The sequence below is a fragment of the Acyrthosiphon pisum genome, chromosome A1, assembly GCF_005508785.2.
Source record: "Acyrthosiphon pisum isolate AL4f chromosome A1, pea_aphid_22Mar2018_4r6ur, whole genome shotgun sequence".
NCBI classification, from domain to species: domain Eukaryota; kingdom Metazoa; phylum Arthropoda; class Insecta; order Hemiptera; family Aphididae; genus Acyrthosiphon; species Acyrthosiphon pisum.
Window position 1 is genome coordinate 54,730,296 of NC_042494.1, and position 17,172 is coordinate 54,747,467.

General features: G+C 30.3%; 1 long non-coding RNA gene across 2 annotated transcripts in view; it reads left to right on the top strand.

Annotated features, from left to right (window-relative positions):
• Positions 1–17,172, top strand: part of LOC107883077 — an 82,126-nt gene that overhangs the window by 26,331 nt on the left and 38,623 nt on the right. For both annotated transcript variants that reach the window (XR_003839033.1, XR_003839032.1), the window contains 2 exons: positions 8,349–8,555; positions 9,832–9,915. This is a non-coding gene — a long non-coding RNA (uncharacterized LOC107883077). The remainder of the gene's footprint in view (positions 1–8,348; positions 8,556–9,831; positions 9,916–17,172) is intronic.

The window sequence follows — 17,172 nt, forward strand, 5'->3', positions numbered from 1 at the left end:
TTTTAATTGTGACAAAAATCATGGGTCATGACAAGTAAAATTTATTTATTTAATTTGTCATGTACAAAATGACGGATGCATAATAAAAACTTAAAGACGGAAATTCCATAAGTTTATTAGAAAACAAAACAAGTCTTAACACCTACGCACAAATCATTAAATAATTATAAGTTATTTCTAAAGTTAATTAAACAATATCTTAGTCCGTGGTCATTACTACACCAATCAGCTGTGATAATATAAAATCTTCTTAAAAACCCGCCAAAAATGTGATAAGAAAGACATATTACAGAGTTACCAACTACATTTTTAATAATTCATACGTTCGAGTTAATCGTATACGAATCGGTCGCTTACGTTACTCGTATGACAAGCGTTTAGGTACAGAGAACCGAATGGAATCAAAATGGCGGGGCTTTATCATTAATTTACTTTTTGATAAGAAAAATACACAATCTGATAACATAGCCTCAATTATTATTATAGTAAGCTTCGTGTCTTTATTACCGGTAGTCCGGAATCGAACGAGCGCACACATAATATATATTACACCGGGGCAGTGTACAAGGGACATGGTCATTATATAGTTCGTATCTATTGTCCACAAAAGGAGTCTTATGTGCATTCATCGTCACCATGCAGCACGTATGGGATAATACGAACACTGATTGGTATTTTCACATGACACATAATATTATATACTATGGATCTTGGCACATGAAATTTTCATTATAGTGTAGTGTGCTGCATATATGTTTAACTATGAGAGAAATCTGTTTATACTTTATTTGATGATAAATATTTTCAACTTTTTGTTGCTACACTATCATATTTATTATTTATATTTAATTCAATATTACGATTTCTAACACATTATATTAGTACAATAGTACGTATGTAACCATATTTATTTGTTTTATCATAAAAATATTTGAAGCCCAAACCTTTTTTCAACTAAAAGTGTTTTTCAAAATTAAGTACCTACGATAATAGCTAAGGTGTACTTCGGTAGTGTACTAGAGTCTACCAAGTACCAACCACCAAGTGCGCAGAAATTACATCAACCTTATAGTTACAACCGCGAAACAAAAAGTACTACATATATATATAACTATATTTAATTCAATTTGTGTGCGAGTTTTATTTAGTCGTATTTTCTTATGCGATAGAAAGCAAAAAAAGCAGGTAAGTGGATGTCGCTCTGCTGTACAGTAGATTAAAAGTTGGCCATTGTATAACGGATTGTATTAGACTTGAATTCAATGATGTAATATCATTGTATAAGAAAAACGATTCTGAGCGGAGACGGTTTGTCATTCTGGATATTTTATATTTTATATTGTTATTATTTATTTTATCATGTAAGTTGAATTAATATTAAATATAAAAAAATATTATTATTTTTTATTCGTTTCTATGGTGATAAACAAAGCGTTAGAAATTAAAATCCCATTTTTAGCGTTTTTTCATAATTTAATGGTGATTTTCCCGTGGCATTAAATAATTATTGAGAAAAATCGATTATCGAAATTACCTCTCTAAAGTACCATCTTGATCCTATTTGCTAAAAGATAAGAGTATTTTATGTTGAAATCCCAAGCACTCCTTCTGGTAGTAATTTTGTATACAGGATATAAAAAATAAATAAATAAATAAATAAATAAATACCATTGTAAAACCAATAGCTTCCTCGCTCCACTCAGAATCTAAATTTTAATTTTAATCTTACATTTTATTACAGTTAAATATAATAAATACATGAATATTATATTATATAGTAATAGTTTGGTATGATATTGTAATTATATATATTAAATTATATTTATATTATAGAGTTAATTCTAAACGTTATTCAATAATACTGCATTTACTATGTTGTACCAACACATTGAAAGATGTTCATTAAGTTCAGCTCAATAAATCATCACTGTGGCCTTTATATTTTACGACTATAGCTATGGAAATGGTATTTTTGTTTATTTTTGTAAATGGGTATATAATTTAATTTTTAATTTTTCTAACTGGATAAATTATACAGTATTGTTTAATATGTATATTATTCTATAGATTAATTATTATATGCAGGTCGGATAATTTATTGTTATAAATAGTAGCGTAACATTTAATTTATACACTTACACTTAAATTGTATTCTATTTGATAATAGAGCGTAGCATTTTAAAATCAAATCAAATTATTTACTTTTCAGTTTTGAAGTAATACTTACATATATAGTTCATAGTAAATAAATTGTTTTTACGTTTTGAAAAATGAGAAATTCGCTTCCAGGCTTTTTTTTAGATATTCTCGAAAATCGAATAGCCAATGTCCATTAGCGGGGGTTGTCCTTTGTCCGAATGTATAAGAGCAATCGTGAGCAATGGGAGTTTTATCGATTTGTTTATATACAAAGTGCCTGTCGAGAAAACAACATTAATTTCGTTATCGAAAACTATACATAATGTTTTCGAGAAAAAAAACAACATTTGTATTTACGAATTTTCGCGGGCGGGCGTTGCCATAATTTGTATTTGGTGCTCGAAAATATTGAATGCATAGGTAGCTTGATGTGACTTTTATACAACTGTGCAAAGTATTGAGAGAAAATCGTTAAATAGGGAATATAATATATATACATTTTTTATTTGTTAGAAAACGAAAGATAAAACTCGAGTTTATTTATATTTAATCCTTTATAAAGGTACAGTTTTTGGTTAAACCTGCTGTAGTTTTTTAGTTGCGATCTGAATTTAAAACGTAAGTCATCAATTGCGCCATTTGCGGATATGTATCTCTAATATACGACAACTGGTTATTCACCGAAAACAGTGATAGTATGGGTCAGTGGTGTATTTGTAGGGGGTAAATGGGAGAGACATCTATCTAAACATATATTATAATATATATATTTATATATTATGTAGAGGAACCTCCCACATTATGATACAAGTACTTAGCACGACTGTACGAGTTATTGAAACGTTTAAAATATTATGACACAAAATCGTTCGAAACCTATCTCCTAAATCATAATATATTATTATGTTCGTCAATCGTCATGACTTATGAGCACGTGCAAACCGCGTGACGTGTTGGAGCGGGTAACGTACCCTTCGCGTATCGAGTGGTACAGCACGGGCGTCTGGTCGGTGTCCGCGCGTATGTCTACAGGGCGGCCCGTCACCACGATTGCCCGCGTCATTTAAAATGAGAAAACACGTGAAGGACCATTGCCCTGTTTAGTATTATATTTTGTGTGTGATGTATGACGGAAGAGTAGGTGTATATAACACTGCAGCGCACACCCACCCACACCTAAACCTATATATATGTACATAGCTCGGAGCAAATCCATTATCAAAATGAAAAAGCGCTCCTGGTCGCAGTGGCGGCGGATTTATTAATTTCTGACACGTGAACCGTATACCACCATCGCCGCATAGGCCGGTGGGTCCGCGGAAGTGCGCCGCAGCAGAAACAAAACCGGACAAGAATTAATGACATCGTCAACCCGCGTACGGCCGGCCAATATTTCCGCTCCATTTCGTCAAAAACCACACACACACACACATACACACACACCGCCGGGCCGTAATTTGATTAATTTTCGTTCTCCTATATTTTCTCTCGGAGTACATTTTTTCTCGCACACATACTTTTGCGCGCCCGTCCGCGAACCACATAATATATAATGCGCGCACGCATCCGTGATGGTTTTAATATCGTTAATGTATATATTTTTCCGGCCCGGAGGTCTTTATATATATATATATATATAATATTATATATTATATGCGCGTTAAGTCCCGCGTATAACCGAAAATGATAAACGACGGCGACGACGGTACTGACCTCAGCAGCAGCAGCAGCAGCAGCCGGTGTGTACAGGCTCCAGCGAGCGACTCTGTGATACGCGCGCGATTCCCGATCGCGATCTATGAGCCTTCGCCCCCCCCCCCCCCAAATCATACGTTTTTATAATAATAATACAATAATATTATACGAAGCGCCCGCCTGCAAGCTTCAGGTGATGCGTAACGCGCGTGCGCGACTCACCCCTTCTCCCACCGCACGTCAGGGCCGCGCCGCCGTCGCCCGCGTTGCCGGCTAATTGCGTAAATACCGAGAGCGCAGCATCATCACCGACCGCCGCCACCGCCACTGACCCTCGCCCGCACCACTTTGCTACCCACCCGCACACGCACCCCGCACCCGTCAGAGGAGCTCTCTCTCTCACTCTCTCTCTCTCTTACCCACTCTCACTCTTCCAACCACTCACTCTCTCTCTCACCCACTCTCACCCACACTATCACTATCTCTCACTCACTGTCGTCCCTCCACGCCACACACGTTCTCGCTCGCGCCCCGCACGATGTCCCACGCGCGCTCGGACCGGGGATCAATACTAAGTACCGTTGCTGCTGACCACTATTATACGTATAGAGGTACCTATACAACAACAGCTACTGCACTCGCCGAAAAACGCTTTCGCCCTCGTCCAGTGATTTCACTATTATTATTGTTGTTGTTGTTATCGTCGTTGTCTCGTATCCTATACTCGTATATAATATTATACAGTATTAATAATATTATATACTTTTATCTATATATTATTGTAATAATAGGTACATGGAATTTTCGCACACTATACTGTAATAATATTGTGGGGTAGGTGTTATAATATTTTTGTCGTAACAGTGTCGTAACATCGTTTAATAAATAATAATATTTATGTATGATGATATAATGATATAATTATGTTATGTAGAACGATCCATATTTTTGTGGGTTAAGCACTATTATTGATACAATCTATATTATGCTAATTTGTATACTGCTAATGTGTGAAACGTTTTTAACAAATTTGAGGGACTTTTACCGCACGGTTTTTAAGACCCATACACACAAAATGCAATCGAAACGCATCGGTTCGAAACATCAACAAATCATAAAATAAACTAAATCGTTTGGAAACCGAAGAACTTATAGGGAGCTGTAGTGTTGTATTGTTGTAATTATAAATCGGAAAACAGCCGTCGATCTGAAATTCGTCGAGCCAGTTGGGATTTTTCCGATTTCCCGTAACACCAATAATTTTATGTCACTGTTGTATGGAGTTATAGATTTTTCGAAAATGCACATTTCTAAATTGGTACATTGTTTTTTAATAATATTTACCTGCTACATGCTAGGTAGGTAGGTATGTGCAGTTTTATGTTAGTACATGAGACTAAAATGGTACGAGATTTATTTATTATGGTATTATAAATTATAACTTACACCTATACTTGAATCTTTTATTTATTATTATTTTAATTTTAATCTGTATCCACACTTGTGATAAACCAATTACACAAATATAACATTTGGTTTCTACAAATTCATTTGTGATAAAATATTTTATATTTTTTCAATTGGATAATCTAAATAGTTGAATAATAAAATATATATTTTGTTTTGATTTTCATTATGAATTTTGTTTACTGTAGAGGAATTAACGAAGACATTTTAAAAGCAATGATAAAGTCAATTTGTTACTTGTACGTATTTTTTTGTCTGAAAAAATCAATTGTTCTATCTTAATATGAAAAAGTAATCTGTTTTTATTAGATTTCTTTTTTTCTCGATATATTTTAGTATTTTAAAGATAGATAGGTACTTCATTTTATGTTTTTGTTAAACCACCTGATGATGATCTTGTTTTCAAAAGTGAACAATAAGAAAAACACCTATTCTTTTTATTGCTGAAAATAAAGGGTGTGCGAAAGGGCGGTCCTAACCACAGTAATTCTAACAGTGTCTAATACTTTGATAGCAAATTACTATAAGATATAAAATACGCACCAGAACAAACGATTAGTTTAAGTGAAATTTTAATAAAATGTATCGTGTATAAGTTTCTAAATAAAACCTTACATGTTTTACTAAAAACAAAATAATTTAATGTATTAATACATAAAGATAATCGTCCTTGTTGTCGAAGCTCTAATGTTCAATAAAAAAAATATCACCTAAGTCAATAAAATAATATTATTATGTTTGAATATTGTTTTATTATAAAATATAACATTATCATTACTTACTGAGGCTTATAGGTATAATACATAACATACATATAATAAATATCCGTGTAAATACGGTGCTGCTGTAAAGAACTTTTAACATTTTTTTTTTTAATATGTATTCGGTATAAGCAATTACCTAATTGGATACTTTATGAATTTTCTCGAATTAGATTTTTTAAAGGTACTTAAAAATTACTCATTGTTCTCATATTGATATGGAATTCGTCAAATCAAACTTTTCATAATTACATATAATTTGCATTTAATTACAATAGCCAAAACATAAATTCTAGACGATGTGCGATAGACAATACACGTTAACATTTTCTACAAAATGTTTAGTTGTTACAACCATTCCTCGTCTACAATGGATTTTACCAAGTTTTAGCCAACGAATAGTAGAAAAACTTTAAACACTTCAGACACTGCATGCAGCTGTAAAGTGGAAAGAAGGTCGCGTTTAACTTTGGAAGATACTTAATATATCGATATAAATGTACTTGTCTCACATAATGAAGAAATTCATGTTACGATAATTTATACAATATGTGTATACATAGTAAGTTGTAGTAATTTGTTTTTTTTTATACCGACAGTTCATATTATATTGTATACCCACAACAGTGTATTATATGTTACTTCTTTTCTTATACATAAATATACATAAAGAATGTGGTACTGTGGAATTATTTTGAAAACATCATAGTGGGAGGGGGGCACTAATAACGTTCTCCCGTGGATCTGCTCCTGAAAAGTAACACAGGAAATGTCGTCTTTTCGACCATAAAACAGAATAAAAGCCTATTACAACAGATTTTTTTATAAATATAATAGGCACGCCTATCTGTATGTATGTCAGTATATTATACATAATACATAATGTATAATATGTAATTCAATTTAAGTTCATTTTTTTCTTGAATATACATTTATAAGAAAAAATACGTCTTTTTATATAACAAAGTTTTGAAAGTGTTACGTGCGTGTTTCTAAAAATGGCTAGGATAGGTAGACAAGGGCTTAAGTGTGCTTTTCAGTGAAATATATCAAGTACATGAGCAATAAGCATTGGCGTGTGGACCAAGTTCTTTTTTTTTTTGTGGCGAAATTGAGTTACGACAACGACTGAAGTAAACATTTTTACGAGGAACATATTCTGAACCAATTCAAAAAATGTATTAAAGACTGCAAAACAAATAATTGGTTTCACGTACTAACTGTCCTGAGTAAATTTTTACATTCTTACAATTATATCATCCTTGACATTTTTAATTTTTACAAAAGTCGAAATTGTTTATGTTGACCAATATTTACGTCTATATCGTCTACAATTTCAGACATAGATACGTTATCCTCCTTATGTAATTTGATCTTCACAAACTCAGTTAAATTTTTTTGAAACAATCGTTAAAAAATTATTCATATATTTATTTTAACAAATATTTAAATCCAAGTAATTCAATAAATCAGTTTTATTAATACCTACCAATTATTTACCACCAAGTTATTTTAAGAAAAACTTTTGATGTATTTATATTTTGATATAATATTTACCAAATAAATGTCTAAAACTGTTTGAAAATGTCAGTAATATTTTGGTTTTGCAATATAATAAGTACTTTGCTAACAATTTTAGCTTTTTACTATTTATATATATTTGTTTAGATATGCACAAAATATGCATTTACAATTGTTTTATAGAAGTGACGCATCACGAATGGAATCAAATAGTTGTAATTATTAATTTACTCTAGTCGTCTGTATAACACCGTTTATTATAGGTACCCACTTACAAACGATTTAATTATAAAAACATTATTGTATTTGATCTTATTGCAACTATTACTACAATTTATTATATTTACTATTTAGCACATTTATTTAACAATACAATTTCAATCGAAGTCTTAAAATTCTTTATAGATATGACTTAAAAAAAAATAAAGTAAAGTAAAATAAATGCAGTTTTTTTTAAATTTTTATATATGTAGAATTCAGTACTGAAACGTAAAGCCACGAAAGATGCACGTGACATATTGTGGTTTTCCCGAGAGTTTAATTAATCTAGGCAAGAACATTTCCCTCGTATTTCATATTACGCGTATATACGACTGAAAAAAATAAAAATAAATGGTGGGTAGTCAAGCTCATTTCTCATACGTCCCGACCTTTTTTTCTTTTTATCAAACTCCACCGCCATCGCCTTTAATAACATACGTCTTTCCTCGGTTTTTCTTTTCTTGTATTTATTTATTCTCTTTTTCTTTTTTGTTTGGTTCACAGGTCTCCCGCCCGGAATCATTTCGAGAATAACAATGAAGACGGTTTTAATTCCAGCATTGTACAGCGAGCCGAAGCTTTTATTAACGTCCAAAGCTCTACGGGCTTTTAATATATATATGTACGTGTATATGTATGGGATGGATGAAAAGCCGAGGCAGCGGTCCCGGAAACAGAGATGGAAAGATGTACGGTTCTAGTTACAATGAAGTAATATAAGATGAAAAATCGTATTAATTCCGAAAAAGTATAATAATAAAAGTTATGAGCGGAATCTTAAATGAGAGCACGAACACGCAGCAATATACACCTGCTGTGATGATAAATGGGCCATATACTATAATGTGCCCCCCCACCCTTCCACCGTCCTGCCCGTCAACCGACCAATGCTTTATGATAGGGAAACAAATTCGCAAAGATTTTTCAACCATGCATCACTAATGCGGTGGATAGTAATAGAAATAATAATCGGGAATTTATGGAACATTATTCTGTTGTATGTATCATGTATTATAGAGTCGTAAGACTAATATTATAATGTATAGTCGATTATTATAAGTTATGACACTATTATTGGAACTTACAACAAAAAAATGCGTGTCTGAGGAATTTTAATTGGATTATTTAATAAAATATTACAATATTACAACGGGCACACGCACTAAAATAACGTGATCGACAATTTGAACACGCATGAGTAATCAGACATAGATAAATTTGTAACTTATGACGTATTAAGAGTATAAGACTATATTAAGATATTGAAATTGCTCGTTGCAAATCGCAAGTTTGCTTTTGATTATTAGTTCTAAAATATCTATTAATTTCGGTTTTGTATATACCAGTACATATTTTGTTAAGTTTGATTATGAAATTCAAATGAATAGAAAAATTAATTTATGGTTAACATGGGCAATTTTTCCTAATTATAATTTATGGACGTCAGCACATTGCACGTATAATAAACCAATATGACGCATATAAGAAATCAACCATATTGTAATGGGCAAGCAACAAAATCTATTATTAATAATAAATGGCTATAGAAATATGAATATATCAACGTCATGTACTGACCAGATATAGTAGTAAATATGTGCGCTAGCGCTACAACAATAATTTGTAATTTAAACATTTTTAACTAGATCAGTTCAACAAAAACACCTTTTATATAATCTCGAGAGTAATAGATAGGTGGTAGCTGTTACTAACTGTAATATTTTTAATAATTTATAATAATGTGTACTAACATGAATTTTTACTATTATGATAGTGTAAAATATAAATAAAATATTTGTGTAACAGTTTTGTTTTAAAATATTTTACAGTAAAATTGTTGAAAACCGATAAATTAATATGTTTACCAAACTATATTTTTACATAATATTCTACATAATATTCTAACTACAAATCTTTTTTTTTTAACTAATTTATTATATTTTACAATCAAACAATTTTATTGAAAGTTTGAAAAATGTATTTTTAGTTTGCTGCAAGTATCCTGTTTGAGCTGTGGAAGAAATAACAAAAATTAATACAAACAGATTTGAATGCGGTTTAATGTATTATGGTAAGTAATTATAAATATTAATTGAATTATGAGTTATGTATTAAAAACCATACAGTAATATAAAAAATGGACAGTCCATTACTACATTAAATGTTATACAATATTATACTATAATGTAAATGTATGTAAAAATATTAATGCTATTTTCAAATTATTACCAAATTATGTTTTCATAGTTGTGAAAATACCAGAAAATACCGTTTAGGTAGATTAATATTATTCTTTGGAATAATTGCAAATTGTATGGATACGTTAGGCATTATATTTAATTGGAAGTATATTTTGAATATCTATATTTTAAGGATATTTTTATGCTGTGATATTATATGTGATGAGAGTAATAATATACCAATATTAACCTTTGAGTATTTTGAAAATATTATGACGTTTACTAATAATATACGTAAGCTACCTTGTAATACCTACATATATAGTACCTAATAATTACCTATTTATTTAATCAACGTGTACCTATTTAATATTATGTTATATGTTAAGTTATTCACCTTGAAATACCTCCTCTAAGAGGCCTCTTATCTCTGTCTTTTTTTTTCTATGTCATTATTCATTACTTTTATCACTTAAACTTATTTTTCTAATTGAAACAGATAATACAGACTCGATACGTCTTCTTGAGTGGTGACGTTGCCAAATGTAGCTTGTCGAAAATAGGTTTCATGTTGCTACTGATCATCAAAATATACAGTAGATTGCGTAAATTTAATGGTTGAAGGTATTGCATAATAATAATATACATTTTTACAAGACTGTATCATAAATATTAATTTTTTCATAAATTTTAAATTATAACTACGAATTTTCTATCATAAATAAAATCTACTGCTAATTAGATACGAATTCATTTATGTTACTAAAAATTGCATTCAGGCGTTATATACTGTATAATGATCTTAACTTACTTAACATACCTACTTATATCATAGGTAGGTACTATAATATTATGATGTATAGTTATTTTAAAATCGCATACTTATAATATAATAAGTACTGAGAAAACCAACTCTCGACAGTGGTGTACTGTAAAAAGCCTATTAAAAACGCCGTGTGATCATAGTTTTTTTAAATACTTTATAACTTTAATCACGTGTGATTATATCAAAAAAATATTGAATATATATCATATTTTATCCATTCTACCTACTTATAATATGCAAGGAAAGTGCAAGTCAAAAACGTGCCCTAATCATTTTTCAAGTACCTACCTGCGTATATACCTTCATTTACAGTAACTAACCTATTAGTTGGTTGTAAATTGTAATGTTACTAATGTAAACCATATAACTTCCTAGTCCCGACAGGCGACCATACATTCTGTGTAAACTCTATGTAATGGAGGTGGGGAACCTGTTATATGTAGATAGGTAATTCAGTGAGGGTTTTCAGAGCCTTTTGAATTATATTTTAACCGTAATTCATAGCTTCAGGAAAAATAGATAAAATGCTAAGTTCTAGTTTTTAAATACGCAGTTCTTATGAAATACAAAATAACGAAAGATTTACGAATAGTATGGCTGTCCGAAGTTCGTTGGCTTGCGGATTATTGTCGTACCGAAATTAAAAAACTTAACATCTATAAAACATCTTATAAATGTTAAAAATTGTATTGTATACATATTATATTATGTTTACCCGGTTGACAATAATATGTCTAGTGAGCCTTCTTCCTTATTATCAATACTTATATTAATACTTCCTAGTTTATAATATAGTATGTAATGGTGTCCCATATATGATATATGTGATGCACTACATTAGTCTCTCCCCCCCCCCCCCCCCCCCCCAAGAATGAGACATTGACGACTGACGTTTTCGATTATTTAAAAACACTCTTATAATTTCGTTAATATAAGCGTCAGATAGTGGCGTGTTACCGTAACAAAATTTAAATAATATAGTAATATAGATAGCTCAAAAGATACTCAAAAAACGATTCCAAATGGAGTTAAAATAAAGATATCTGCAGTATTGTACTAAGCACATCTTAGCACGGAAATGGTCGGTAGACTTTCCTTACGCTTAGTGTGTGTAATATAACAGCTACTGATAAAGTGATAACATTTAAAAGCGTATAGGTGGCTCTCCGCGCAATCTTTGGAGTGTAACATCCTAAATAGCGCGACCGCTAAAGTATATATAAAACCAAAACGACGGTGTCCGTTTGGATCGGAATCTTAAAATAATTGCATTCTCGTACAATGTAATGTCATCAGTTTAAACAGTATATATTATGCATATATTATTGTATTATTACAACACGGAGGATCCGGGAGTCGATAATCTCACACGTCGCGAGGACGTTATATTATTAATAAATCTTTGTCGACCGATTAGCTGCAGTGCAATAGTGTACAATATAATGATAATAATAATAATAATAATAATATGTACTAATAAAAATCGAGTGCAACAGGGAAATCCGTCTCACCGCCGTTCTCTGGTTCGCGCAATAAATTATTGGTCGTTCGGGAGTTAAACGACGACGGATGACGTGCATGCACCGTCGACGGGGTGGTCGGGATAAAGTGTGCAAAACGATTGTAGTAGCGTGCGCTAATCGCAAATTGGCCGTTAGCTGGGCTGGTTGCTTGGCAACTGGCCAAAACGATCGCTTCCTGATTTCCATCAGCCAGAGCCCGGGCTTTAATTCTTTATCGACTTTCCCTGCTTCGGTTTACATTTACGCACCGTGTGTAATATCGTTACAGGCATTATATATATAGGTGTTATATTACACGGGCGCGCGCACACACACATACACTCAGGTTAAATAATATTATATAAACTATCACGCGAAATAATTATCCTCGCATTCGAGAATCGGTAATTTTGATTGGCTGCGAAAAACGATGTTTCCATCATTCACATTACGGTCAATAATGCCGGGCGAGATGTGATGTTGTCAAATATATAATATAAATAAATGAAAACCGTCTTGTGATTGTCTCGTTTATTTTTGAAATTCTGTCGAAGAACATTTAATCCTGTATTAAATTCGATCACATTTCTACTCCTTGGCCCCAGTGTTGGAAGGACCGGTGAACGGAATTAACCGGTGGTTAACTTCGACGTTTCATGGAGCGCCCGATTGTTATACGTCTATTGTTAAGTCACTATCTTCGCGGAGGTTCCTTCTACGCGCCCCTCCGCTGTTTGTTCGATATAATAAGACTATATATGAAGAAAATTAATGATTCTTTATTGTTTTTAGTATGGGTACCTACAAAAATAATTAACACGGAAATTAAAATATAAAGACTTCTGACATTTCGAATCATTGTTGTGATTTGTGAGTTGTGGTTCACTTTTAAAGTTTTAACAATTGCACTATAATACAATATACTTACCTAACTATATAGAAGTAGATTTTACATTTAAACATTTCAAATTACAATTATATCTAAATAATACTTATTTACACTTCTTTGAATTTAAATCGAACTATGGTTTTTTTTATTTAAGTAGATAATTTTAAAAAAATTCAGACTTTTAGTAATTACATAGAAAATGTAATCAGCTGTTGAAAATTATCTAAAATGTTTGCATTTCATTCAAAATAAAAATCTTATTATTACTATAGTTTAGAAAAAAAAATTATCATTAAGATAATAATTAAAACCAAAAAAATTACCTGATACAAGTTTAATTATACATTTAGTTATAAATATAATTGGATATCTTGCTCTCCATTTTTTATTGTAAATAAAGTTGGTTTTCTATTAATAATAGCACTTAATTTTAAGAAGAACTATGATATATTTAATAAATTACTTTACAATTATTTAGATTAAATATGTCATTTTAGGATTTTAGGATTTAACGTTTTTTTTTTTAAATAAAAAATGCAGAGTTAGATTAATAATTATTATCACATTTTAATTACATCTTATTTATTATAGTTGTGGAAATATGAACACAGCGATTATTTTATGATAACTTAACATTTTAAAAATAACTTATGAAAACTGTGTAATATAGTAAACCGAACTCCTATCAGAGTGTTATTTAATATAATGATGAATTGATGAATAATATAAATTTTAAATTTTAAATAGTAATTTAATGCTGGCAGTGAGTCTTAGGACCCGTTTTACAATAGTTGAACTCCGGTTAAACCACCGAATTCGGCCGGTAAAATCAGTGGTTCAAGCGTAACCGAGGTTTAAACTATGATTGTAAAACGGGCCCTTAATTATTCTATCGAGGAAACTGAAATGAGGTGACTGATGAGTTCTTGTTCAGTTATAATATATCCAATGCGGAAGTTCGTGTTTCATTAAAATGTTTCGTGTTTAACTTAAGAATCACTTCACGTTTATTTGTATTAAAAATATGTAGGTATGTAATGTATACGCAATTTAAATAATTATCACTTAACTGAGAAATTAAGTGTTGTAATAATTTCGTTGAAAGTCTAAACATTTTATACAAAAGGCAACTTAAAACTTTTAATTTTTAAAATCACTTTTATCTGTCTTTATTTCAAAGTATCTTAGATGTTTTCTAAACGAGAATGTTTTTGTTAGTGGTTGCAGTGATTCGCTCACATAAGATACTCCATTTTCTTTCCCTATATATATATATATTAGTCAATAGCACATTGGAAATAATTAAACGATAAGACGGAAATGTCAAAAACTTTTTCCTCTACTGCGCTTTCGAAATTCCGTCAAGCGAGTGAGTATCGTCCCTAAAGTAAAACTTAGGCTTAATTAAACCGTAACCGTTCGTTTTTTACTAGTCTGTTAGAAGATGGGTATATATCAAAAGACAAACAAGTCTGTTCGTTAGACAACTGTTTGTCGAAGTAAAAGAAAGGAAAAACCATACGAATTCGTTAAAAAACACATACTCACACAACTCAGATTTTTCTTTAAAGAAATTGCTTTTCCGTCTCGATTTTATTACACAAAAGAATGAGCTATGTCCTGGTGGGAGGGGGGGGGGGGGTAAAAGAAGAAGAATTTAGTTACATTCCCCACAATGTGATAAACAATCCTCCGAGGGACGGAGTTTTCTTCGTCGCCAAACAGGGTTATCTCCTGTTTGATGTTTGTGTGTCTATAACTGTAGTAAGTAAGTTTTTTTTTTATCTCTGTGTTTGACGCCCTAGGCCGGGTAGTCGACAACTGAGATAAAATTCATCGGTAAACTTCTACTAAATAAAAATACGTCATTGGAGTTGTACATTAAAAACGTTTTGTTGAAAATAATAATATATTTATCGAATATGTTGAAAAATAATATAACCCATTATTTTATAAAAAAATGTTGAGAAAAATCTCATTTTTATACAAGGAAATGCCAATTTAATGAACGCATAAGCATAAACAATATATAATAGGGAAACTTATTAGTTAATTAACAATTTCTCTTTAATTTATTTTATACCATTTGTATCATTGTATGGCAACTAAAAATACAAAAATAATGAGAAAAGAAAAGAAAATCTCCAACTGTGTCATTCGTTTTAACACTCTTTTATTAAATTAAATTACTGTACGTAATTTATTTATTGTTTCTTTAGCCAATTTAATTTGAATATTTTAGTCTTCCCATTATATTATCTTTTGATAAACCAATAATTATTTGCTTTAGCTGTCATAGTTATTACTAGAAACTAAAAAACAAATATTATTTGTTTAAATTATTAAAATTGTTAATCAGTATTAAAAGCGTAAGCTGATAAAAATAATTATTATCAATCTCATCAAATATATAAAAATTATAAATACCAAAATTCTTTTCTGGAAGGAAATTTTCCGTTATTTATGATTTTATGCTTTACACGCACGTATTGTTCAATTAAAAATAAACCTTAAAAAGTGTCTTAAACAATGAATAAAAATAATTCTAAATTAATAGGATAAGAATCTAGATTATTTTGCACAGTTGAATATTTGAATGCAATTATTTTTAATATATCTTAAAGTTATGTTAAAAAATGTATATATTACAATTAACGAACAGTTCTAATTTTGTAATTTATTAATTTAAATACCTAATATAACTGTAGTCTTAGAATTAAATTTCAAATATGTCTATGTATATACTTTATATCCTTTCAACAAATTATACTATTGTTAAAATTAACCCATCAGTTATTAAATTCAACTTCTTAAATTTTATAATTATAAATTTTAAATGTTTTGAATTTACAATCGTTAACATTTTTAGTAGGTAGTACTGTAGTAGGTATACATACTATCATTTTAACTATCAGCGATTGATTAATGTAATATACCTAGGTACTTTGTAGATCATATTTCCTAGAGGCTATCCTAGAGTAGAGGTGTAGCGCCCGCTACACCTTTAATTAGAGGTGGGTGGGATGGGTTGTCTATAATATGTAATTGTTTGTATGTGAATAATACAGAATAATACTTTGGAATATTTTAATAGTATAATTTATAGTAACTATATTTATAGAACGTAGATTGTTAGATTGTAGGTACTACTGTACTAGATGTTTAGATTTATTAATTTAAAAAAAAAAAAAGGCGGGTAAGTCGTGGATGTCGCTCTGCTGTACAGTAGGTTACAAGTGGGTTACTGTAATGGATGGAATTAAATTTGAATCCAATGATATTATATCATTGTATACGAAAAACGATTCTGAACGGAGATGATTTGTCAGTCTAGGATATATTATTTTTAAAGAAAAACTTATGGAGAACCTTGTACCAAATTTTAAAAACTTAGTTATAAAAGAAAAAATTTTTACGATTTTTCAACCACTAAATTACTTGCAAATTTTCGCAATTTTGACATATTTCGTATAAATTTGAACTTTAAATGCTTATAAATAAAAATTGTGACAATGTATTCCTTTTATTTTGCAACTGCTATTGTAAAAATATGTTAGGAGCCTTGTATTAAATTTCCAAATCTTAGAATTAAAAAGAAAAACTTTTATGAATTTCTGTCTAAGATAATTTGAACATTGCCGTAATTTTTACGTATTTAGTCAAAATTTGAACTTTAAATGCTTATAAAAAAAAAATCGTGACTATATATTTCTTTTATTTTTCAATTGCTATTGTAAAAATATATTATGAGCCTTGTATTAAATTTTGAAATCTTAGATATAAAAGGAAAATTTTTTATGAATTTCTAGCATAAAATAATTTACGAATTTTCGTGATTTTTACATAATATGTTGTCAAAATTTGAACTTTAAATGCTTATAAATAAAAATTGTGACAATGTATTCCTTTTATTTTGCAACTGCTATTGTAA